Genomic DNA, 25,245 nt, shown 5'->3' on the forward strand with positions numbered 1-25,245 from the left:
ATAGTACCTGTGTATAGTGCCTGTGTATAGTACCTGTGTATAGTACCCGTGTATAGTACCTGGGTATAGTACCTGTGTATAGTGCCTGTGTATAGTACCCGTGTATAGTACCCGGGTATAGTACCTGTGTATAGTACCTGTGTATAGTGCCTGTGTATAGTACCTGTGTATAGTACCCGTGTATAGTACCTGGGTATAGTACCTGTGTATAGTGCCTGTGTATAGTACCTGGGTATAGTACCTGGGTATAGTACCTGTGTATAGTGCCTGGGTATAGTGCCTGGGTATAGCGCCTGTGTATAGCGCCTGGGTATAGCGCCTGTGTATAGCGCCTGGGTATAGCGCCTGTGTATAGCGCCTGGGTATAGCGCCTGTGTATAGTGCCTGGGTATAGTGCCTGGGTATAGTACCTGGGTATAGTGCCTGTGTATAGTGCCTGGGTATAGTACCTGTGTATAGTTCCTGTGTATAGTACCTGTGTATAGTACCTGGGTATAGTACCTGGGTATAGTACCTGGGTATAGTACCTGTGTATATAGTACCTGTGTATAGCACCTGTGTATAGTGCCTGGGTATAGCGCCTGTGTATAGCGCCTGGGTATAGCGCCTGTGTATAGTGCCTGGGTATAGTGCCTGGGTATAGTACCTGGGTATAGTACCTGGGTATAGTACCTGGGTATAGTGCCTGTGTATAGTGCCTGGGTATAGTGCCTGGGTATAGTGCCTGGGTATAGTGCCTGGGTATAGTGCCTGTGTATAGTACCTGTGTATAGTACCTGTGTATAGTACCTGGGTATAGTACCTGGGTATAGTACCTGGGTATAGTACCTGTGTATAGTGCCTGTGTATAGTACCTGGGTATAGTACCTGGGTATAGTACCTGGGTATAGTACCTGGGTATAGTACCTGGGTATAGTGCCTGTGTATAGTGCCTGTGTATAGTACCTGGGTATAGTGCCTGTGTATAGTACCTGGGTATAGTACCTGTGTATAGTGCCTGTGTATAGTACCTGGGTATAGTACCTGGGTATAGTACCTGGGTATAGTACCTGGGTATAGTACCTGTGTATAGTGCCTGGGTATAGTACCTGGGTATAGTACCTGGGTATAGTACCTGGGTATAGTACCTGGGTATAGTGCCTGGGTATAGTGCCTGTGTATAGTACCTGGGTATAGTACCTGGGTATAGTACCTGGGTATAGTGCCTGTGTATAGTGCCTGTGTATAGTACCTGTGTATAGTACCTGGGTATAGTACCTGGGTATAGTACCTGGGTATAGTACCTGTGTATAGTACCTGGGTATAGTGCCTGTGTATAGTACCTGGGTATAGTACCTGTGTATAGTGCCTGTGTATAGTACCTGGGTATAGTACCTGGGTATAGTACCTGGGTATAGTACCTGGGTATAGTACCTGGGTATAGTACCTGTGTATAGTACCTGGGTATAGTACCTGTGTATAGTGCCTGTGTATAGTACCTGGGTATAGTACCTGTGTATAGTACCTGTGTATAGTGCCTGTGTATAGTACCTGTGTATAGTGCCTGTGTATAGTGCCTGTGTATAGTACCTGGGTATAGTGCCTGGGTATAGTGCCTGTGTATAGTACCTGGGTATAGTACCTGTGTATAGTGCCTGTGTATAGTACCTGGGTATAGTACCTGGGTATAGTACCTGTGGGATGAAAACTGCAGCAAAAGTTGAGAGTTGGTTCTTAGGTAAAGTTACAGCTGCAGATTGTTCTTTTCAGTCTTCATTTCTGTTTCCAGTTTGCAAAATCTCCCGATCCCTGTGTGCATCTGTGCTCTGATTGGTCAATTTTACTGTCTGTCAAGGAAGCTGTGCTCTGATTGAAGAATCCACAAGAAGAAAGATCCAATCGGAGCACAGCAAAAACGGGCTTGAGGGGAAAGTGCAGAAACGGAGTAAGGTTTTTGTTTTTTTGCTACTTTTCCAGGGGGGGGCAAGTGCCCCCTCTTGCCCCCTTCTGTGGACGCCCATGCATGGTTGGCTGAAAGTTCCTCACCTTAAGGGAAATGGTACAAGGGGTGCTTTGCCCCCCCCCCCCACAGGTAATTATGGCCCTAGTAGGTGCCCAAAAATACTTTTACATTGCAGGACTATTTTATTGCCTTGTGGCTGGAGAGGATTTAAATGGGATGTGAACATAGCTCGTAAATGGTTATTAATGGCAAAATGCCTGTGCCTGCTGCAATCTGTCATACAAATGATACTTGTAGTAACAGTGTGAAATATTTATGTTAAGGGGGACTCCAGCCAAACACAATTTAAGCTTTTTAAAAAATAAATAGAATTTCAAGCAACTTTGCTATATACATACCTCCCAACATTCGAAAAATGAAAAGAGGGACAAAAAGAAATTTTTTTGACCACGCCCCCTTTTGTGGCCACGCCCCAATTACCACACCCTTTAAAAAAAAATACTCCTTTTATATAGTTGAAATGGCGGGATCAGACGCAAATGTGCTATACCCTCATACTGTACTACCTAAGTTATACGTGAGTTATAACTATGTACCAGTTTTGCCCCCATACACAGGTGCCCCCCATACACAGTAGCCCCCCCCATACACAGGTGCCCCCCCATACACAGGTGCCCCCCCATACACAGGTGCCCCCCATACAGAGTATCCCCCCCATACAGAGTATCCCCCCCCATACACAGGTGCCCCCCCATACAGAGTATCCCCCCCATACACAGGTGCCCCCCCATACAGAGTATCCCCCCATACACAGGTGCCCCCCCATACAGAGTATCCCCCCCATACACAGGTGCCCCCCCATACAGAGTATCCCCCCCATACACAGGTGCCCCCCCATACAGAGTATCCCCCCCATACACAGGTGCCCCCCCATACAGAGTATCCCCCCCATACACAGGTGCCCCCCCATACAGAGTATCCCCCCCCATACACAGGTGCCCCCCATACAGAGTATCCCCCCCATACACAGGTGCCCCCCCATACAGAGTATCCCCCCATACACAGGTGCCCCCATACAGAGTAGCCCCCATACAGAGTAGCCCCCCCATACACATGTGCCCCCCATACAGAGTAGCCCCCCCCCATACACAGGTGCCCCCATACAGAGTATACATGCTGCTGGCTGCACGTTAGTCCTCCTCTTCAGCGTCTCCTCTATATGCGGCTCCTTGTTCGGCGGAGCCAGGCGTGTGCGTGGGTGTGGCGTCAATACGCACGGGCGCAACCTTATAAAAGGCCTGGCTCCGCCGAAGGAGCCGCATATAGAGGAGACGCTGAAGAGGAGGATTAACGTGCAGCCAGCGCATCCCGCTGTCGGGATAGTTCCATGAATGTCCCGCATTACAGAAATGCGGGACATTTATGGAACTATCCGGGACAGCGGGACGCGCTGCCAAAACCGGGACTGTCCCGCGGAAAGCGGGACAGTTGGGCGGTATGCTATATATACATCACTTACAAAATAAGTATAATATAAACATATAAATACTGGGGAGCCTCCGAGGCAGGAAGAACATAACTCTCAGCTTACACACCCTATTATTAGTTTACATGTATTTACAAAACATACTATTGAACAAGGTGCCAAGTTTTTGCTAGCCAAGAACTTTGTTTAGAAATTCCTGAAATATATTGTTGTCGTTACAAGTAGGTTGTGTTGATTTTGATTCCGAATTAGTGGCCACAGTCTTAAGGTGGCCATACGCATTAAGATCCGCTCGCTTGGCAAGGTCGCCAAGCGAGCAGATCTTCTCCCCATATCCCCACCTACGGGGGGCGATATCGGGGGAATTTAGGCTAATTCGGTCGTTTGGCCCTGGGGCCCAAGTGATCGAATTAAAGCTACGGTAATGGGCGCAGTCGATGTGGGAACCGCATCAACGAGCCAATACGGTCCCCGATCCGACTAAATTTTTTAACCTGCCCGATTGATATCTGCCCAATTTCAGGCCAGATATCGGTAGGGCAGGCTCTTCGTTGGTGCCCGTACAAGGGCCAATAAGCTGCCCAATCAGTCCAAGGGACCCATATCGGCAGCTACAATCGGCCCGTGTATGGCCACCTTTAGAATGGAGAATATTTATACAGGTATATATATATATATATGGCCTTAAGGTTATATGATTTTATCTACCATTTGTTGCACTTGACACGCACACTTTTGAATATACGCAGTTATTTTACCTAAACAATAGAAAGTCGGCACTCACGGAAAAGTAAATCAAGCTGCCTGGGTGCAGTCTATAAGAATTATTTAGACCAAAATCATCCGATGAGGAATTCGCACTCACGGGACTTATGTGCAAAAAGAAAAACAACTGACATTTCGGGTGTGACTACAGCCTTTCTCAAAGTTATTTTAAGTTATCTGCCTTTACTCATCAGCTAACAATCTACACCGGGTGATGTAATGTTCAGGGAAAGCCCCATACCTATCATGCCATGGGGTTGGGTCCTTGGTGTCAATTTTACTGACTATTTCAGTCCCACGGTGGCTCTTCGTTCTACATGCTGATATTATTTTGTTACGGCAGCGCCTGGGCTTTTCTTGCCATTTTTTGGGTGAGTGCGATGCCTTTCCAACTGTATAGTGGGAATTCACAAAAGTGCTGATATTGAGACAAAATAAAAGTGGAGATAGATTTGTCGGATTTTCCACCGTATTCACAAACCTCTACTTTTGTGAATTTGTCTTTTAAACAGTTTTCAGATTTTGTCGTTTTACCGACATTTTTTTTATGAATTTTATGATTTTGCCTTAGTTCCTAAGGATTTTACCCGCAGGATTTGGCATTTCATTTGTCATTTCACTTTGGGGCATTTCCTGAGGGGTAACTTTAGTTTTCCCAGGGAAACTGTACATAATTTTTTTTCAGGACAATCTGGGCTTTATAATGGTTTCTATATTTCTGTGTAATTCCACTTCTGTAACAAGATTTAAGGGTCTAAATACCGTCTTCTCTAGCCCCTACTCATTACTGGGCAGCAGCAATCCGGCCCCCACACCAACATGCCCGGTGTATAGAGGCCCAACAGGACTAGGGCCCAGCGGGTTTTTATGCAGTGCCCAGTTGGGCCAGTCCAACTCTGTACCCCAATATCCCAGTTTGGGTGCCGGTGTGTATGTGCTGCTTGCTGATCCCCAAGATGGCGGCTGGGAACAGAAGGGACACAGCTAAAGGTGTGGGGGGGGGGGCAATGCTGTCAGGCAGCTCTGTAGTCCTGGACATGCTATGGGGGCACAGATAAGTTGGGGCAAGTGTCAGTGAAGTGATTAAAGAGGGGGCACTGCTGCTAAAACTAAACATTTGCCTGAGAGGCTTTACGTTTCCTTAAGTAAGAATGTATACAATATATTCACACAAAATGTTATTATTGCCTCATTCATTAAGCTAAAACTAGCATAGCAATGCAAATGTGAGGTAAAACGTTTTATATATAAGATATCAATTCAACGTTTCTTTTTAATTGATGTCTTACTTTATTGTTTATAAAATGTTAATGAGGCTTTTTGCACCTATTGTTCTAGGGTTAGACAGAGACTTGTCCCCTAAAAATAGTCTGCTAATCCCCATTAATATGTTTCTGATCCCCCAATGGGGCCCCCACCAGAGGTGTGAAGTGGAGACTGGGGGAAACAAAACAGAAGAGCTTAGAATTGGTCTGATAGAGTTACACTGAGCGTTAGTCCATTTTGAAAATGTCGGGAAAAATGGCAAACGGCAAATTCACAAAAGTGTCTGTAAACTGTCTTTCTTTCACCAAAAATGGAAAAGTGGTCGTTATATCGGAATTTAGGCGGATTTATGTTTGGGAAATTTTTCGTTTTTTGCAGCAGTGCCCCCTCTTTACTCACTTCACTAACATTTGCCCCAACTTATCTGTGCCCCCATAGCAAAATCCTGCTGGTAAAATCCTTATTCCAAGGCTCCTGTAGCTGTGGGACTGGGTTTGATGGCACCGACAGATTTACTAAGAGCTAAAGGCAAATTCATAAAAAAATGTCGGTAAAATGACAAAATCTGACAACTGTCTGTTTAAAAGACAAATTCACAAAAGTGAATTCACACAAATTCACAAAACACAAATCCACAAAACTGAATTCACACAAATTCACAAAACTGAATTCACAAAACACAAATTCACAAAACACAAATTGACAACACTGAATTAACACAAATTCACAAAACTGAATTCACACATATTCACAAAAGACAAATTCATAAAACTGAATTCACACATATTCACAAAAGACAAATTCATAAAAGTGAATTCACGCAAATTCACAAAAGGGAGGTTTGTGAATTAGGTGGATAATCTGACAAATCTATCTCTAATTTTATTTTGTGAATTCCCCCCATATATATATATATATATATATATATTACCAAAAGGGTGGCACTCTGCTTCAGATAGATACCCAGGTGCATGGTTAAACTATAATACACAGTTCAGAAAAGACCAGCAACACCAGGATTTCTGTGCATGTCAAAAAATATATTTCTATGTGCATATACAGCCAATGGGACGTTTTGTTCCTCCCTGGGACCTTTTCCAAGGCTTGGCCATGAATACATATATATATAGTTCCATATTAATTGTACGTTGTATTGTTTTCTACAGGGGATATTAAATAAATCAACACCCAACAATACCACAAACATTGGAAAAATGAGTTAGGAAGGAAGCAGTTTGAGAAAAGCCAAGGAGAAAACAGCTTGTAAGTCCATCGGTCCCTGTTGTTCTTCAGTGGGTTCCCCCCGTGTACATTGGCACGTTGTGTAGTGGGGATTGTGCAACAAGTAGAAGAGTACTTCCTGTGATGGAGCATGTCTTCCTGGTGTTCTGCATGTTTATTGTGGCTGCTGGAGGAGAAGGTCCACATGGTTTAGCTGCAGGTATGTACGGGGGCGGGCTGTGGGAGGGGTGGGATTGATGGCTGTTAAAATGGCGGCACTTAGTTCCAAATAGGACTTTTAGATTATTTGAAAAAGAACTGGCACAACACAAGACCTAGAAAATATTCAAGTCAAAAATGTAAAAAAATTTGACCAAAAAGCCCGAGGAACTAAATGCTGGAAATTCAATGGAAAGTGTATCCGACGCACTCGAGCAACTTTATATTCTTGGGTTCAAGATTTCATTTCAGTTCATTTCAATTTGCGATTTACTTTTTTCCATTACTTACAATCCAAATTATTCTTGATTTTTTTTTTTTACACCAGAACTCAAAAATGGTTGAATTCCCCCCTTATTTAGTTACGAAACCCCCGAATTATAGGTGGTTAAAAGCACGATTGGAAAAAATTCCATGATAATTTCTGATGTTCGAAAATGTCACAAAAATTCTTTTTTTTGCTCGTAATGGTTGAGTTCCGAATGCCGTCTTTGCGCAAAATACGACTTTTTCGTGGGAGTTAACGAAAACCACGAGAAAGTCGTGGAATTTTTTTATCGTGGACATTACGAAAAGTTCTATAAATTAGAAAAAATATGTTTTTTTGTGGTTTCATGAATGGGCCCCTATTAGTACTGTCTCTCAAACTAACATTCATTTCCTGCTAGGAACATTTCAGACATCCCATTGGAAGTTGGACAAACCACCGGCCAATCAGTAGGTAAAACACTAAAGGGCTGATTTATCACTATTTAAGATCAAGTTTTACCACAAATCGAAACATGGCTAATAAACTATTTATACATTTATGTTTCCGAATCCCAAACCTTCATGATTTATTAATTTAAAAAAAAAATCAAAAATAAAATCTCTGCTGGTTTCTATAGAAGATGGAAATAAGACCCCATTGGGCAGATTGAGTGGAAATGATGCCTGTTGTGTTTGTGTAAATCCTCTGCTCCCACAACTAATCACTGCATGGTTCAACCTTTAATTATGGTGCGGGCAGCTGTCGCTTTGTGGTCTGTAATCTGAATCCATAGAGATTGGCGCGTGCTGCTGTGGGGCGGGATATGAGCCCAATGGGAGCCGCTCCAAATGGAGATCTGATAGAAACCAGAACAGCACCAGGTTTGGGTTTACAGGGAAGAAAGTCCACTGTGTAATGGACAATAATCAGCAGCAGGATGTAGTAGTTATGTGGGGGTGGAGTTTTTCTTGACCCACACCCAACCCTAACCCACCCGCTCCCAGCCCGAACCCAACCCGGCTAGTCCCCTCTATTTATAGACCCACTCTGGACCCTAACCCACCCACTCCCAGCCTGACCCGGCTAGTCCCCTCTATTTATAGACCCACTCTGGACCCTAACCCACCCACTCCCAGCCCGAACCCAACCCGGCTAGTCCCATCTATTTATAGACCCACGCCGGACCCTAACCCGCCCACTCCCAGCCCGAACCCAACCCAGCTAGTCCCCTCTATTTATAGACCCACTCTGGACCCTAACCCACCCACTCCCAGCCTGACCCGGCTAGTCCCATCTATTTATAGACCCACGCCGGACCCTAACCCGCCCACTCCCAGCCCAAACCTGACCTGACCCGGCTAGTCCCCTCTATTTATAGACCCACGCCGGACCCTAACCCTCCCACTCCCAGCCCGAACCTGACCTGACCCGGCTAGTCCCCTCTATTTATAGACCCACGCCGGACCCTAACCCGCCCACTCCCAGCCCAAACCTGACCTGACCCGGCTAGTCCCCTCTATTTATAGACCCACGCCGGACCCTAACCCGCCCACTCCCAGCCCGACCTGGCTAGTCCCCTCTATTTATAGACCCACGCCGGACCCTAACCCGCCCACTCCCAGCCCGACCCGGCTAGTCCCCTCTATTTATAGACCCCACGCCGGACCCTAACCCGCCCACTCCCAGCCCGACCCGGCTAGTCCCCTTTATTTATAGACCCACGCCGGACCCTAACCCTCCCACTCCCAGCCTGAACCCGACCCGGCTAGTCCCCTCTATTTATAGACCCTAACCCTCCCAGTCCCAGCCCGACCCGGCTAGTCCCCTCTATTTATAGACCCGCACTGGAGCCTAACCTGCCCACTCCCAGCCTGAACCCGACCTGGCTAGTCCCCTCTATTTATAGACCCGCACTGGACCCTAACCCTCCCACTCCCAGCCTGAACCCGACCCGGCTAGTCCCCTCTATTTATAGACCCGCACTGGACCCTAACCCTCCCACTCCCAGCCTGAACCCGACCCGGCTAGTCCCCTCTATTTATAGACCCGCAGTGGACCCTAACCCGCCCACTCCCAGCCTGAACCCGACCCGGCTAGTCCCCTCTATTTATAGACCCGCACTGGAGCCTAACCTGCCCACTCCCAGCCTGAACCCGACCCGGCTAGTCCCCTCTATTTATAGACCCGCACTGGAGCCTAACCTGCCCACTCCCAGCCTGAACCCGACCCGGCTAGTCCCCTCTATTTATAGACCCTAACCCTCCCACTCCCAGCCCGACCCGGCTAGTCCCCTCTATTTATGGATCTGCACCGGACCCGCCCACTGGTGACATCACAAAAGGGGCAGGGCATAGACGGCTACCCACCTATAAATCAGGAGCCGGAACTGGGCAGCCAACAGTGTAATGTCGCAGGCGGGGAGGGGAACAAAAGCTCAACCCAAACCCGCCCACAACCTGAAAATGTAGTTCAAATGTAGCCCCACCGGGTTTTTTCCTGGTGCCCTGGCAGCCCAGTCCGACCCTGCATAGAATAGCCAATTCTAAGCAACTATTCAACTGGTCTTCATTATTAATTTTTTATAGTTTTTTAATTATTTGCCTGCTTTTTACTCTTTCAAATAGGGGTCACTGACCCCGGCAGCCAAACAACAATTGCCCTGTGAGGCTACAATTTTATTATTCTTTCTTTTCTGTTTAGGCCCTCTCCTATATATCAGTCTCTCATTCAAACCAATACCTGGTCGCTAAGTTCATTTGGACCCTAGCAACCAGATAACTGCTGAAACTCCAAACCAGAGAGCTGCTGAACAAAAAGTGAAATACAAAACCACAGATAATAAAAAATGAAGACCAATTGCAAATTGTCTCAGAATATTCCTCTCTACATCATAGTCTACATCAATTTAACCCAAAGTTGCCTTCTCAATGTCATTTTTCTAGGGGAACTTCAGTGTAAAGTGAAGGAATGTTCTCACTAGTGAATTCTCTCTCTCGTTCCATTGGTCACAGGGGGAGATTCCTACCATTGCAGTGGGGCATTCATTACTTTGAACTTGGAAAATCAGACTTTAATCATCAAAAAGAATGACGCCATCTTCTGCACAATTGAATTTCCTACCAAGCTTCCACAGACGGTTCCTTGCGAGGGACATTCCCAGGCATATTTAGCAAACTGGACATGTCTATATCTAAGAAACTTCCAGGGGCCAAATGATACGTTCCTCCTTGAATACGGGAGACCTCAAGAGCCGGGGAAGATTGCTTTCCTTAATCTAATAGGTAGGTACAAGGCACCAATAAACCCAGTGATAAATTCCTGTATGCATGAAGGCCTGGCATTATAACATAATAGTGATGGGCACATTACTAACCAATCAGAAATGTATCATGGTAAAGCGATCAAACCATTAATAAACCATTTTCATATAAATATACTTATTTAGCAGTATGTGCCATTGGGTAATCCTAAATAGGAAACTGCCATTTTATGTACTAAGGGCCGCCCCCTGGGATCATAGGAGTCACAGTGCACACAAACAAGCCAAGGCACACATACATGCTAGGCCCCATCAGCCAATGAATGGGCAGAGTTCTGCCTTTTGCTCCCACACTACTTCCTGTTACAGTTACAGCTGCATCACTTCCTGTCAGCTGATCTCTGAGGGAGCACACAGCCCATCACAAAATGGCGGCTCAAGGGAAAGGATGTAAAAGGGCAATATTTACTGATATATATATTCCAGTTTGGGGAGATTCTTTAATAGGCCACTTAACATAATATAAACTGTCTGTTGGTTACGTATTCATTCTGGGGGTGTAGTTTCCCTTTAATGGTGTGCTCTTCTTATCTGGAACAACAAGATATATTATTTTTATCATATGATTTAGATTGTAGCTGAGACAGTGACGCACATAATGTCTTTTCAGAATGCCGCAATGCACCCTGGGAAAATGGGACTCTAGGCCTTATACGCCGTGTACCAGAGCAGACAAGGAATCACTATTGCCTTATTGCTGCACTTATTCCTGGAGGAATGTTTGTGTTCGGAGCCCTAGCTTATCTCTCGCGGGTAAGTAACCAGCCGTCTCTGCACTTCATTCTCTCTCTCATTAAATATCCAGAAGTCTGACAGAGAGAAAACAAAGGGTTTGGGTTAAAACAAGTCCATAAATAACACGGTTGCTTTTCTCAAGTCATGATACATATTCCATTAGCCCGAGCCCCAGGGCAATAAACAGGGCACTTACTGCATAGTCTTACTGTGAGTTATAGCTTTATTTACTATAATATGCAGTGCTAAATACTGAGCTTTCAGGCTGGGAAGATCCTACATCTAAATGCACAGGTACATTAAATTACTAAAGAACTTTTAGCAGATTTCCCATTCCAGGCCCTGGTATTGATTGGCTATATTTAGCCTATGGAGACTTAGGGGCAGATGTATGGAAATGTTATACAATGTCCAGATGCAGCAGAGAGCAGGGCACATATCAAGAGGACGCAGCCGGGTGAATCCGCAGGGGAGCTGTAGGAAGTCACTGGGGGGCGGGGAGCTGATGGGAGCCAGAGGAAGTCGCTAGGGGGGGAACAGGAGGAAATCGCAGAGGAGCCATTGGAAGTCGCTGGGGGGGAACAGGAGGAAGCCGCAGGGGAGCCAGAGGAAGTCACTGGGGGGAGGGAGCTGAGGGGAGCCAGAGGAAGTCGCTGGGGGGGAACAGGAGGAAGCCGCAGGGGAGCCAGAGGAAGTCACTGGGGGGGGGGAGCTGATGGGGAGCCAGAGGAAGTCGCTGGGGGGAACAGGAGGAAGTCACTGGGGGGGAGCTGAGGGGAGCCAGAGGAAGTCGCTGGGGGGAACAGGAGGAAGTCACTGGGGGGGGGGAGCTGAGGGGAGCCAGAGGAAGTCGCTGGGGGGGAACAGGAGGAAGTCACTGGGGGGGAGCTGAGGGGAGCCAGAGGAAGTCACTGGGGGGAACAGGAGGAAGTCACTGGGGGGGGGAGCTGAGGGGAGCCAGAGGAAGTCGCTGGGGGGGAACAGGAGGAAGTCACTGGGGGGGGGAGCTGAGGGGAGCCAGAGGAAGTCGCTGGGGGGAGCAGGAGGAAGCCGCAGGGGAGCCAGAGGAAGTCGCTGGGGGGGTGGGAGCTGAGGGGAGCCAGAGGATGTCACTGGGGGGAGCAGGAGGAAGCCGCAGGGGAGCCAGAGGAAGTCAGTGGGGGGGGAGCTGAGGGGAGCCAGAGGATGTCACTGGGGGTGAAAGGGTTAAATCATGTAATCTCTGTTCGTAACACCTGTAGCACGAACTGTTAGGGTAAATCTCTGTAACTCTGTCTGTGCACCTGTAGCACTGTCCCTATAAGCAGTCACGGACCGGTCCGATTTAATCTGTGCGTCGGCGAAACATCTGATATCGTCTGCGCATGTGCGCTGATCAGGGAACTTGTACAAACGATACAACCAGTATGTGTATTGCAAACAAGTACCAATTTATTTTGTTTTGATATTACTTTTATAGTAGATAGGTAAACACATCCCATTATGCTTATGTAGCATGGGTGGGCACATATGCCTTACAGTTATTAGCAAATAACAGAAATTCATTAAAATGGCTACTGAAGCTTATTATGGTTTCTTAGCCTTGAAAATAAGCTGAGATACCCAAGGCCAGAGCAACTTGGACAAAGACAAGATAATGAGGATAATCATAACAATTGAAGTAACACATTCACAGGCCTTCATGATTCAAAACAAAATTGTGTAAATTCAACATTAAGCAATTTAGCCCCTATCACAGCATTTAGTAATTTAATCCCTATCAGGGGGGAGCAGGAGGAAGCCGCAGGGGAGCCAGAGGAAGTCGCTGGGGGGGTGGGAGCTGAGGAGAGCCAGAGGAAGTCACTGGGGGGGAGCTGGAGGAAGTTGCTGGGGGTGGAGCTGGAGGATGCTGGGGGGAACTGCAGGAGGATGCAGGGGGGAGCTGCAGGAGGACGCTGGGGGTGAGCTGTGCAGATGCAGTGGGGATGCTGCAGGATGCTGGTGGGAGCTGGAGGATGCTGGTGGGAGCAGGGGGGAGCCGGAGGATGCTTGGGGGGGTGGGAGCTGGAGGATGCTGGGAAGGACGCTGGGGGGGAGCTGGAGGATTCTCTGGGGGGAGCTGGAGGACGTGGGAGAGGGGTAAATGGAGGATGCTGAGGGGATACTGGCTACCAATCTTTTAGGGGGCCATGGCTACCAATGTCTGTGTGTCCTTTGTACTAATTGGAGGGGCCAGTTAAATTTTTTCTAACTTATAGAACTTTTCGTAATGTCCACAATAATTTTGATAAAATTTCATAACTTTTTCGTGGTGAGCCCTATGGGAGGCTTCCCAAATCATGCACAGAAGGTTTCAAAAGCCGGAAAGATTTTCCCGCTGTTTATGAATGGTCGGATCCGAAAATTTCGCGATATGTTCGTACGACCCATAAAAGAATTTTCGTGACAAATGTGCTTCCAAAAAACCCCGTAGGAATGAATAGAACGTGTGGAGTTTTTATGTATTAAGCTCTAAATTCGGATTTAAAACGAAAATTTCTGAGGATCGCAAATATGACGAAAATGCTTACGAAAAAATCGTATTAGTCATGATAATATCGTATTGGCGATCCGAAAGTCACGGAATTTTCGGACCGTACAATAGTAAACAGCGGTAAAACCTATCCGATTTTTTGCGTGCAAGTGTACGAAAAAGTTGCGCGGTGTACGACAAAGTCGCGCGGACGCACGAAAAAAATCGACGAAAATACGCTTGGAACGTTCGTGCCTTTGTAAATGTGCCCCTGTGTGTTTTCTTTTGTAGAAAATGAGAATTTGCCCCAGATGCCCCTTCCGGCAGCAACGTAGTAACCCGTGAGTTCCCTTGGAGAAGATCCATCTGCTTCATCTGTTGTTACTGAATAACTATAGATAATCGCCATTGTGTCTTCCTCGGCCCATTATGGTTCTGCCCTCAACGTTCTTTTGCAATAGCCCCCAGCTGGGGCAGATCTACGGGCCATTTTTGGGTCTCCATTTGTGCTAAATATCAATTTATCAGATGTATGGGGTGTGGTGTTCTGCGCCATCATTGCCCCATCATTGCCCCATCATTGCCACAACTGCCATAACAAGTACACTGGTCACACAAGGATGATGTTTCACATTTCACATATGTTTGGCCAGTTGTGATCATGGGGGGGGGGGATGGCTGGACCGTGGGGGTCTGTTGTACCTTATTCCCCCCTCCCCGGCCCCTCTCCTACCCTAAATATAGCGATGCAGTCAGGGTTGGGTGACGAGGGACTGGTTGCCCCGGGCTGCCGGACAACCAAATACATTCATCAGCAAAAGTCACTGACCAACCAGGTCTTCCATTTGGGTCAGCTGACTGGGGTTCTAAATGTTTATTAGCGGCACAGGTAGGGGATGAGGTATACCGCCCTACCTTTCCAAGTTTTTATATATTTCTTCCATTTATTTCAGATTGAAGCTCTCTTTCTCTTGGAGTTAATCTTACAAATTTGTATTTATTATTTCTTATTTTGCTGTGAATGAAGGCATTAACAAAAGGGGGCGGGGATAAACTGAACTCCTCCCTAAATTACTTACCGTTTGCATTAGTGGTGCCTCCGCCAACCCCTAGGTTCCATGTGGCCTCTATTGTTTTACCCACAATTTTCCCCCCACATTTTTTTACCAGTGAGTCACATTCAAATGTAAAAAGAGTTGGGGGGCAACACAAGCATTAAAAAGTTCCTGGGGTGCCAAATAAGGGCTGTGATTGGCTGTTTGGTAGCCCCTATGGAAACTGGCAGCCTATAGAAGGCTGTGTCATCTGGTTTTAGTTAACCAAAACTTGCCCCCAAGTCAGGAATTGAAAAATAACTCCCTGGTTTGGGGGCACTGAGAGCAACACCCAAGGGGTTGGGGAGCAACATGTTCCCCCCGAGTCCCTGGTTGGGGATCAGTGCCCAAAGCTATGAGCTAGTGGGGCCTTCTATGTACAGATATCAGTGTTCTAATACGTGATGTTATTACAGTAATACACTGCCCAATAGCGGCCAATCATTTGGCCACTCCTGACCAAGGTATAAGCTTCCGTTAATGTGTCATAGAACGGGGAACACGGATTAACGTTCCAAGCAGGAATATAGAACCTAGAACATTATGCAGATAGTAACCGGGTAGCAACAGCTGCCGAGAAGCACCAAAAATTGCCAATTTTTGACATTTCCGTTTTTGAGCAGTGGCGGTGGGGCCTCGCTATTGGCTGGCAGTAGGGCCTCGCTATTGGCTGGCAGTAGGGCCTCGCTATTGGCTGGCAGTAGGGCCTCGCTATTGGCTGGCATTGGGGCCTTTAGGAAAGAAACGTTTTACATAGTAGCATAGTAAGTTGGGTTGAAAAAAGACACACGCCCATCACGTTCAACCATAATGCCTATATATAACCTGCCTAACTGCTAGTTGCCCCAGAGGAAGGCAAAAACCCCATCTGACGCCTCTCTAATTTGCCCCAGAGGGGAAACTCATTTCTTTATATATTTTTTTAGAAATTACACTAAAATGACATTTCTCTAAAGAGAATATATAGTATAAAAACGCATTATATATATAACCCCTTCGGTTTAACCCTTACAGTCTCATTGGCAGTGTATGTGCTGGGACAAAAGGCAAACGCAGCAGTAATTTAACCCTTACAGTGTCATTGGCAGTGTCTGATACAGTGTATGTCTTTGGACGAAACATAAGGCAAATGCGGCAGTAATTAACCCTTGCAGTGTCTTTGGCAGAGTTCAATACAGTGTATGTAATGGGACAAAAGATAAGGGAAACACAGCAATAATTTAACCCTTACAGTGTGTTGAGACAAATGATAAGGGAAATGTGACAGTAATTTAACCCTTACAGTGTCATTGGCAGTGTCTGATACAGTGTATGTCTTTGGACGAAACATAAGGCAAATGTTCAAATAATTTAACCCTTACAGTGTCTGTCTTTCGAGTAACCATAAGGCAAATGTAGTCAAAAGATAAGGGAAACGCAGCAGTAATTTAACCCTTACAGTGTCATTGGCAGTGTCTGATACAGTGTATGTCTTTGGACGAAACATAAGGCAAACCCAGCAGTAATTTAACCCTTACAGGGTCATTAGCAGTGTCTGATACAGTGTATGTAATGGGACAAAAGATAAGGGAAACACAGCAATAATTTAACCCTTACAGTGTGTTGAGACAAATGATAAGGGAAATGTGACAGTAATTTAACCCTTACAGTGTCATTGGCAGTGTCTGATACAGTGTATGTCTTTGGACGAAACATAAGGCAAATGTTCAAATAATTTAACCCCTACAGTTACATAGTTACATAGTTACATAGGGTTGAAAAAAGACCTGTGTCCATCAAGTTCAACCCATCCAAGTAAACCCAGCACACCTAACCCACACCTACCAATCTATACTCACATACATAAACTATAAATACAACCACTAGTACTAACTGTAGATATTAGTATCACAATAGCCTTGGATATTCTGATTGATCAAGAACTCATCCAGGCCCCTCTTAAAGGCATTAACAGAATCTGCCATTACCACATCACTAGGAAGGGCATTCCATAACCTCACTGCCCTCACCGTGAAAAACCACCTACGCTGCTTCAAATGGAAGCTCTGTTCCTCTAATCTAAAGGGGTGACCTCTGGTGCGTTGATTGTTTTTATGGGAAAAAAGAACATCCCCCAACTGCCTATAATCCCCTCTAATGTACTTGTACAGAGTAATCATGTCCCCTCGCAAGCGCCTCTTTTCCAGAGAAAACAACCCCAACCTCGACAGTCTAACCTCATAGTTTAAATCTTCCATCCCCTTAACCAGTTTAGTTGCACGTCTCTGCACTCTCTCCAGCTCATTAATATCCTTCTTAAGGACTGGAGCCCAAAACTGCACTGCATACTCAAGGTGAGGCCTTACCAGGGACCTATAAAGGGGCAAAATTATGTTCTCATCCCTTGAGTCAATGCCCTTTTTTATACAAGACAGCACTTTATTTGCTTTAGTAGCCACAGAATGACACTGCCTGGAATTAGACAACTTGTTATCAACAAAAACCCCTAGATCCTTCTCCATTAAGGAAACCCCCAACACACTACCATTCAGTAGATAGTTTGCGTTTATATTATTTCTACCAAAGTGCATAACTTTGCACTTATCAACATTGAACCTCATTTTCCAGTTTGCTGCCCAGTTATCTAATTTTGTCAAATCGCTCTGCAAAGCGGCAGCATCCTGCATGGAACTTATAGTTTTGCACAATTTAGTGTCATCAGCAAAAATAGAAACAATACTGTCTATGCCCCCCTCCAGGTCATTAATAAACAAGTTAAACAGCAAAGGCCCAAGGACTGACCCCTGCGGTACTCCACTAACCACACTGGTCCAATTAGAAAATGTTCCATTTACAACCACTCTTTGTACTCTATCCTTCAGCCAGTTCTCTATCCAATTACAAATATTATGTTCTAGGCCAATATTCCTTAATTTGATCATTAACCTTCTGTGAGGTACTGTATCAAACGCTTTAGCAAAGTCCAAGTAGATGACATCAACTGCCATTCCAGCATCAAGGTTCCTACTCACCTCCTCATAAAAGGCAACTAAATTAGTCTGGCAAGATCTGTTACGCATAAAACCATGCTGGCACAAACTAATAGTATTGTGAACTGCAATGTATTCAAGTACCCTATCCCTTATTACCCCTTCCAAAAGTTTTCCTACTACTGATGTCAGACTAACAGGCCTATAGTTTTCAGGCTGAGAACGGGATCCCTTTTTAAATAACGGCACCACATTAGCAATCCGCCAGTCTCTTGGCACCATGCCAGACCTCAATGAATCCTGAAAAATTAAGTGAAGAGGTTTGGCAATCACAGCGCTCAGCTCATTTAATACCCTGGGATGAATCCCATCCGGCCCTGGACCTTTGTTTACCTTTACATGTTCAAGTCTCTTTTGAATTTCCTCCCGAGTGACCCATGCGTCAGTAGCTAAATTACTAGAACTGGGCATATTACAAGGGAAGCCTTCATTATCTGGCTCCTCAGATGTATAGACAGATGAAAAATAAGAGTTCAAAATTTCAGCTTTTTCCCCGTTTTCATCAACCAACGTACCCCCCCGTGATAATAAAGTTCCCACCCCTTCTTGCTTCATTTTTTTACTATTCACATAATTAAAAAATAATTTTGGATTCTTTTTACTCCTAGCAGCAATATCCCTTTCCATCTCTATTTTAGCTTGCCTGATAGCTTTTTTGCATGCTTTATTTGCTTCCTTGTACCTGATGAAAGTTTCTGCTGTCCCAGCTAACTTGAATGCCCTAAAAGCACGTTTTTTCTTACCAACCTCGACAATAACACTTTTATTCAGCCATAAAGGTTTTGCTTTGCGATGCCTCTCCTTGCTTACTAGGGGGATATACTGTTGCGTATACCTACAAAGCAATGTTTTAAAGATGTTCCATTTTCCTTCTGTGTCTAACCCCATGAAAAGCCTTTCCCAGTTGACACATTGCAGAGATGCCCTTATACTGGCAAAGTCTGCACGTCTAAAATTGAGTGTTTTAGTTACTCCCTTATAGCGCTGTCTCTGCAGCATTATCTCAAAGGAGACCATGTTGTGATCACTGTTCCCCAAATGCTCACCCACACAAATGTTAGAGATAAGTTCATTATTATTAGAAATCACCAGGTCCAAAATAGCGTCATTCCTAGTGGGTTCTTGAACTGCCTGAAATAAAAAGTTGTCATTTAGCATATTTACAAACCTACTAGCTTTTTCTGACTTAGCCACCCCATTACTCCAGTCAATGTCCGGATAATTAAAGTCCCCCATAACAACAACTTGACCCAGTTTTGAAGCCTCCTCCATTTGCAACAATAGCTGGGCCTCATCCCCCTCATCTATACGGGGTGGTTTATAACATACACCAATGATCATTTTCTTTGTGACCTTCAGCCCTACTGAAATTTCTACCCAAAGAGATTCGACGTTTTCATTGGTAATGTCTTTATTACATGGCTTTAAGTCTGACTTTACGTAAAGACAAACCCCTCCACCCTTTTTAATCTCTCTGTCCCTCCTAAAAAGTGTATACCCATTTAAATTCACAGCCCAGTCGCATTTATCATCCCACCAGGTCTCAGTGATACCTATTAAATCATAATTTTCAATACATGCAATAGCTTGCAGCTCCCCTAATTTACCCGACAAGCTACGCGCATTAGCCAGCATGCAGCGGAGATTATTACTTCTCCCTCTGATGTTTACATTAGCTAAGGGAGAATTAGAGCTAAGGCAATTATGAGACTGCTTTCCTTGTAACGGAAGCTCCTTATCTGATAAACTATATGCCCCCCTCACTCCTCCCCCACAACCCTTTGCTAGTCCCCCTACCCCGTCTACACTAATTTTCCCATGGACTTCTAGCTCACCCACCCCCCCCTTGTCTAGTTTAAACACTCCTCCAACCTCTTAACCATTCTCTCCCCTAGCACAGCAGACCCCCTTCCATTGAGGTGCAATCCGTCAGGGCTGTATAGATTGTACCCCAAGGAAAAGTCAGCCCAGTGCTCTAGGAACCCAAACCCTTCCTTCCTACACCAAGACTTTAGCCACGCATTTAGCTCCCTAAGCTCCCGCTGTCTCCCTAAACTTGCCCGCGGCACCGGCAAAATTTCCGAAAAAATGACATTGGAGGACCTTTGCCTAATCTTAGAGCCTAGATCCCTGAACTCACTCTTTAAAGTCCCCCACCTACCGTTCATTTTGTCGTTAGTACCGATATGTACCAAGACAGCCGGGTCTTGCCCAGCCCCTCCCAATAATGTGTCAACCCGATCAACCACATGCCGAACCCTGGCACCAGGAAGACAGCAAACTGTCCGGTTGAAGCGATCCGCTTGACAGATTACCCTGTCCACTTTCCTAATGATCGAATCCCCTATAACCACCATCTGTTTAGGCCTAGCTCTGCTCTCCTCCCCACCACTACTAGTGAAACTGGTCTCCCGGCTGTTAGAGAGATCAGCCTCACCTAGAACCGCCAATCCAGAGTTCACACTCCCATCTTCTTCACACAATCTGGCAAATCTGTTGGGATGCGCAAACCCTGGAGCAGCCTCCCTTTTCCTTTTCCCCACACTAGATTTTCTAACTGTCACCCAGCTTACTGCCCTATCATCCTTTTGCTGCTCCCCTCCCCCCTACTATCTGACCCCACTAGTTCTTGTTCAGTTAACAAGAGACCCCTCTCAAGATTGTTGATTGAACGCAGTGTTGCGACGTGTTCCTCTAGGACTCTAACGCGAGCCTCTAAAGTGGCAATTCGCTCACATCCACAACAGAGGTATGCACTTTGGAACTGTTGTTCCACAACTGCATACATGTGGCAGGCTGGCACTGCGTCAGCCCTTCAATGTTGCTACCACTCATTCTCCCAGTTACAAGAACAGTTAAACAAAAATAGGTGTAAGGACTTGTAGTAAATACCTTGTTTTACCTTATTTTTAACTCCCTTAGTGTTTAACTCCTGAGTTTATAACTCCACTTAGAGTCCCACTTAAAGAGCAATCACTTACAGAGCACCTACCACCAGAGCAAGCTCCACTGGAGTGCCTGTGGTTCTATTTATGCAGTCTGTAAAGGTGAACTAATCAAACCCCACCCTCCTCAAGCTGAGGGTAATTACAAGGGAATGTAACCTGCTGTAAGCCTATGGATCCCACAAACTTTGTAAATTAGCTCCAAAAACAACAATTACTTATGAAAAAAATAAATAAAACCCAACAGTAAAAAAACACAATGGTTTTGATAAAGTTAGTAAAGAATACTTATCCCTTTTTAGTTGAAATGAAAGCAAGTTGATTCAACCAGCCACCAGCCTGTTAGTAAGCAGCTCACTGGACTGCCTGTGGTTCTATTTATGCAGTCTGTAAAGGTGAACTAATCAAACCCCACCCTCCTCAAGCTGAGGGTAATTACAAGGGAATGTAACCTGCTGTAAGCCTATGGATCCCACAAACTTTGTAAATTAGCTCCAAAAACAACAATTACTTATGAAAAAAATAAATAAAACCCAACAGTAAAAAAAACACAATGGTTTTGATAAAGTTAGTAAAGAATACTTATCCCTTTTTAGTTGAAATGAAAGCAAGTTGATTCAACCAGCCACCAGCCTGTCTGTCTTTCGAGTAACCATAAGGCAAATGTAGACAAAAGATAAGGGAAATGCAGCAGTAATTTAACCCTTACAGTGTCATTGGCAGAGTTTAATACAGTGTATGTGTTGGGACAAAAGATAAGGGAAATGTGGCAGTAATTTAACCCTTACAGTGTCATTGGCAGTGTCTGATACAGTGTATGTAATGGGACAAAAGATAAGGAAAACACAGCAATAATTTAACCCTTACAGTGTGTTGAGACAAATGATAAGGGAAATGTGACAGTAATTTAACCCTTACAATGTCATTGGCAGTGTCTGATACAGTGTATGTCTTTGGACGAAACATAAGGCAAATGTTCAAATAATTTAACCCTTACAGTGTCTGTCTTAACCATAAGGCAAATGTAGACAAAAGAAAAGGGAAATGCAGCAGTAATTTAACCCTTACAGTGTCATTGGCAGAGTTCAATACAGTGTATGTAATGGGACAAAAGATAAGGGAAATGTGGCAGTAATTTAACCCTTACAGTGTCATTGGCAGAGTTTAATGGTCGCACAAAAGATTGAAAATCGCCACGTGTGTGGCCACCTTTACAGTGTATGTCTTGGACTAAGCATAAGGCAAATGCAGCAGTAATTTAACCCTTACAGTGTCTGTCTTTGAACTAACCATAAGGCAAATGTAGCAGTAATTTAACCCTTACAGTGTCTGTCTTTGAACTAACCATAAGGCAAATGTAGCAGTAATTTAACCCTTACAGTGTCTGTCTCTGAACTAACCATAAGGCAAATGTAGCAGTAATTTAACCCTTACAGTGTCTGTCTTTGAACTAACCATAAGGCAAATGCAGCAGTAATTTAACCCTTACAGTGTCTGTCTTTGAACTAAGCATAAGGCAAATGCAGCAGTAATTTAACCCTTACAGTGTCATTGGCAGTGTTCAATACAGTGTATGTAATGGGACAAAAGATAAGGGAAACACAGCAATAATTTAACCCTTACAGTGTGTTGAGACAAATGATAAGGGAAATGTGACAGTAATTTAACCCTTACAGTGTCATTGGCAGTGTCTGATACAGTGTATGTCTTTGGACGAAACATAAGGCAAATGTAGAAATTATTTAACCCTTACAGTGTCATTGGCAGTGTTCAATACAGTGTATGTGTTGGAACTTGGGGGGAAATAAAGAGATGATTTTGTTGGCATTATGTACTGTCTATTCTGAGTTTTACAAGAAATAATCTGGTTTATTGGAATGGAAACCTTCTGTAGCCCCAAGAGCTTTCCCTTTTGTTTGTCTTCCCACTTTAAGGAGTAAAGGTGCCCATACACGGGCAGATCCGCTCGCTTGACGATGTCGCCAAGCGAGCGGATCTTCACCCGATATCCCCACCTACGGGTGGGCGATATCGGGGAGGCATGTAGGCGAATTCTATCCTTTGGCCCTGGGGCCAAACGATCGAATTCTATACGCGGCCATGGGGCAGTCGGTTCGCCCTGATGCGGCCCCCAATCCGACTGGATTTTCTAACCTGGCCAATCGATATCTGCCCAATTTCTGGCCATATATCGGTCGGCCAGGCCCCTCGGTTCTGCCCCTACATGGGCCGATAAGCTGCCGAATCTGTCCAAGGGACCCATATCTGCAGCTACAATCGGCCCGTGTATGGGGACCTTACATGAACCTGTTATGGTTCAAATTACCAAAACAATTGTAGGGGGCCGGCCAGATACTCGGGGGCAGGTTTATCCACATTCTGATTTTCGTGGTTTTACAGCTTTTTGAAACAAAACTAAACTGACTAAACTCACACTTTGAATCTTCATGGACTGGCGAATGTAAAAAAACCTCTAAAACCACAACTTACCGACTGTTACAATTAGCTGCGGCGAGCTCTCATTGACGTCTGTGTGTCGTCAGGCGCTTTTACATGGGAAAGCTTTGTTAGTGGTTTTCATGGCTTTGACACATAATAAAGGCAACAAATTTGTGGGTTTTCTTTCCCGGTGCAAAAACCCTGGCAACTTTTTTTTCCCTAAATATGTGCAGGGCGCCATATTGTTGCATTGTTGAAAATAGCATTTCCTAATACTCTGGGGGTCTCTGACATTTCTGGTTTCCTGTGGAAGGATCACCCCGGAGCCTACTCTGCTCAGGAGTCTTACTATTAGTCAGGGAACACATGGGCTCCGTCTCTATGGTCCCAGGGTCTGACTGGGCCGGTGGGACACCAAAAAAACATGGTGAGCCCCATCCCTTAACTCAGTGGGCCCCTCGGACCCAAGTCTGCTTCCCTGCCTGGGCCACCCCTAGCTCCCCCGCTTCCCTGCCTGGGCCACCCCTAGCTCCCCCGCTTCCCTGCCTGGGCCACCCCTAGCTCCCCCGCTTCCCTGCCTGGGCCACCCCTAGCTCCCCCGCTTCCCTGCCTGGGCCACCCCTAGCTCCCCCGCTTCCCTGCCTGGGCCACCCCTAGCTCCCCCGCTTCCCTGCCTGGGCCACCCCTAGCTCCCCCACTTCCCTGCCTGGGCCACCCCTAGCTCCCCCGCTTCCCTGCCTGGGCCACCCCTAGCTCCCCCGCTTCCCTGCCTGGGCCACCCCTAGCTCCCCCGCTTCCCTGCCTGGGCCACCCCTAGCTCCCCTGCTACCCTGCACCCCTAGCTCCCCCGCTACCCTGCCTGGGCCACCCCTAGCTCCCCCGCTACCCTGCCTGGGCCACCCCTAGCTCCCCCGCTACCCTGCCTGGGCCACCCCTAGCTCCCCCGCTACCCTGCCTGGGCCACCCCTAGCTCCCCCGCTACCCCTGCCTGGGCCACCCCTAGCTCCCCGCTTCCCTGCCTGGGCCACCCCTAGCTCCCCCGCTACCCTGCCTGGGCCACCCCTAGCTCCCCCGCTTCCCTGCCTGGGCCACCCCTAGCTCCCCCGCTACCCTTGCCTGGGCCACCCCTAGCTCCCCCGCTTCCCTGCCTGGGCCACCCCTAGCTCCCCCGCTTCCCTGGCCTGGGCCACCCCTAGCTCCCCCGCTACCCCTGCCTGGGCCACCCCTAGCTCCCCCGCTACCCCTGCCTGGGCCACCCCTAGCTCCCCGCTACCCTGCCTGGGCCACCCCTAGCTCCCCCGCTACCCTGCCTGGGCCACCCCTAGCTCCCCCGCTACCCTGCCTGGGCCACCCCTAGCTCCCCCGCTACCCTGCCTGGGCCACCCCTAGCTCCCCCGCTACCCTGCCTGGGCCACCCCTAGCTCCCCCGCTACCCTGCACCCCTAGCTCCCCCAATAACCTGCCTGGGCCACTGCCCTGCCCAAGCCTGCTCCCCAGGCATAGAGGGGGAGGGGACAGACATTGGGAGGAGGGGCCTGAGATTGCAGCCCCCGTGGGCCCCTACACTCTAGTCTGGGCCACATAAAAGACTTCCAATGAGCTACAGACTAAAGGGCTAATTCAGACCCACAGGGCACGTTGAGGAGCCCCGAGTACTTGCTGTATATATGAATTTCTTCTTGATAACATTAATTACATTCAAATTACTGATATAACCAAAGCCTTCCCATGCTCAGTCATGTTCTTTTTGTGTCATTTATTCTAATATTTCTTGATTTTCATGTAATATGTTCTCTCAGGGGCTTCGTGGCTATTATTATTATTATTATTATTATCAGTCTGTATAAGTTTTGGGGACTATTTACCCTTTTTGAAAGGAAGGTTCATACCTCCCTCTGCCTGTACATGATTATTATCAACAAATAAACTTTGATACTTGGTCAAACACTGGTTTTTCTATTAATTATTTGACTCTGATTTCCCATAATACTTCTCTCTCTGTATCAACAATGCTTATTAGGTAGAAGGTGAAAGGTTACAGGTA

General features: G+C 46.3%; 1 long non-coding RNA gene across 1 annotated transcript; it reads left to right on the forward strand.

The window, feature by feature from the left end:
• Positions 1 to 2,028: 2,028 nt before the first annotated feature.
• LOC116412307 lies at positions 2,029 to 16,534 on the forward strand. The gene is made up of 3 exons (XR_004223652.1): positions 2,029 to 2,038; positions 14,865 to 14,867; positions 15,845 to 16,534. It is a non-coding gene; the product is annotated as an uncharacterized LOC116412307 (long non-coding RNA).
• The last annotated feature ends 8,711 nt before the right edge of the window (positions 16,535 to 25,245 follow it).

This window comes from Xenopus tropicalis, chromosome 7, assembly GCF_000004195.4.
Source record: "Xenopus tropicalis strain Nigerian chromosome 7, UCB_Xtro_10.0, whole genome shotgun sequence".
NCBI lineage: Eukaryota > Metazoa > Chordata > Amphibia > Anura > Pipidae > Xenopus > Xenopus tropicalis.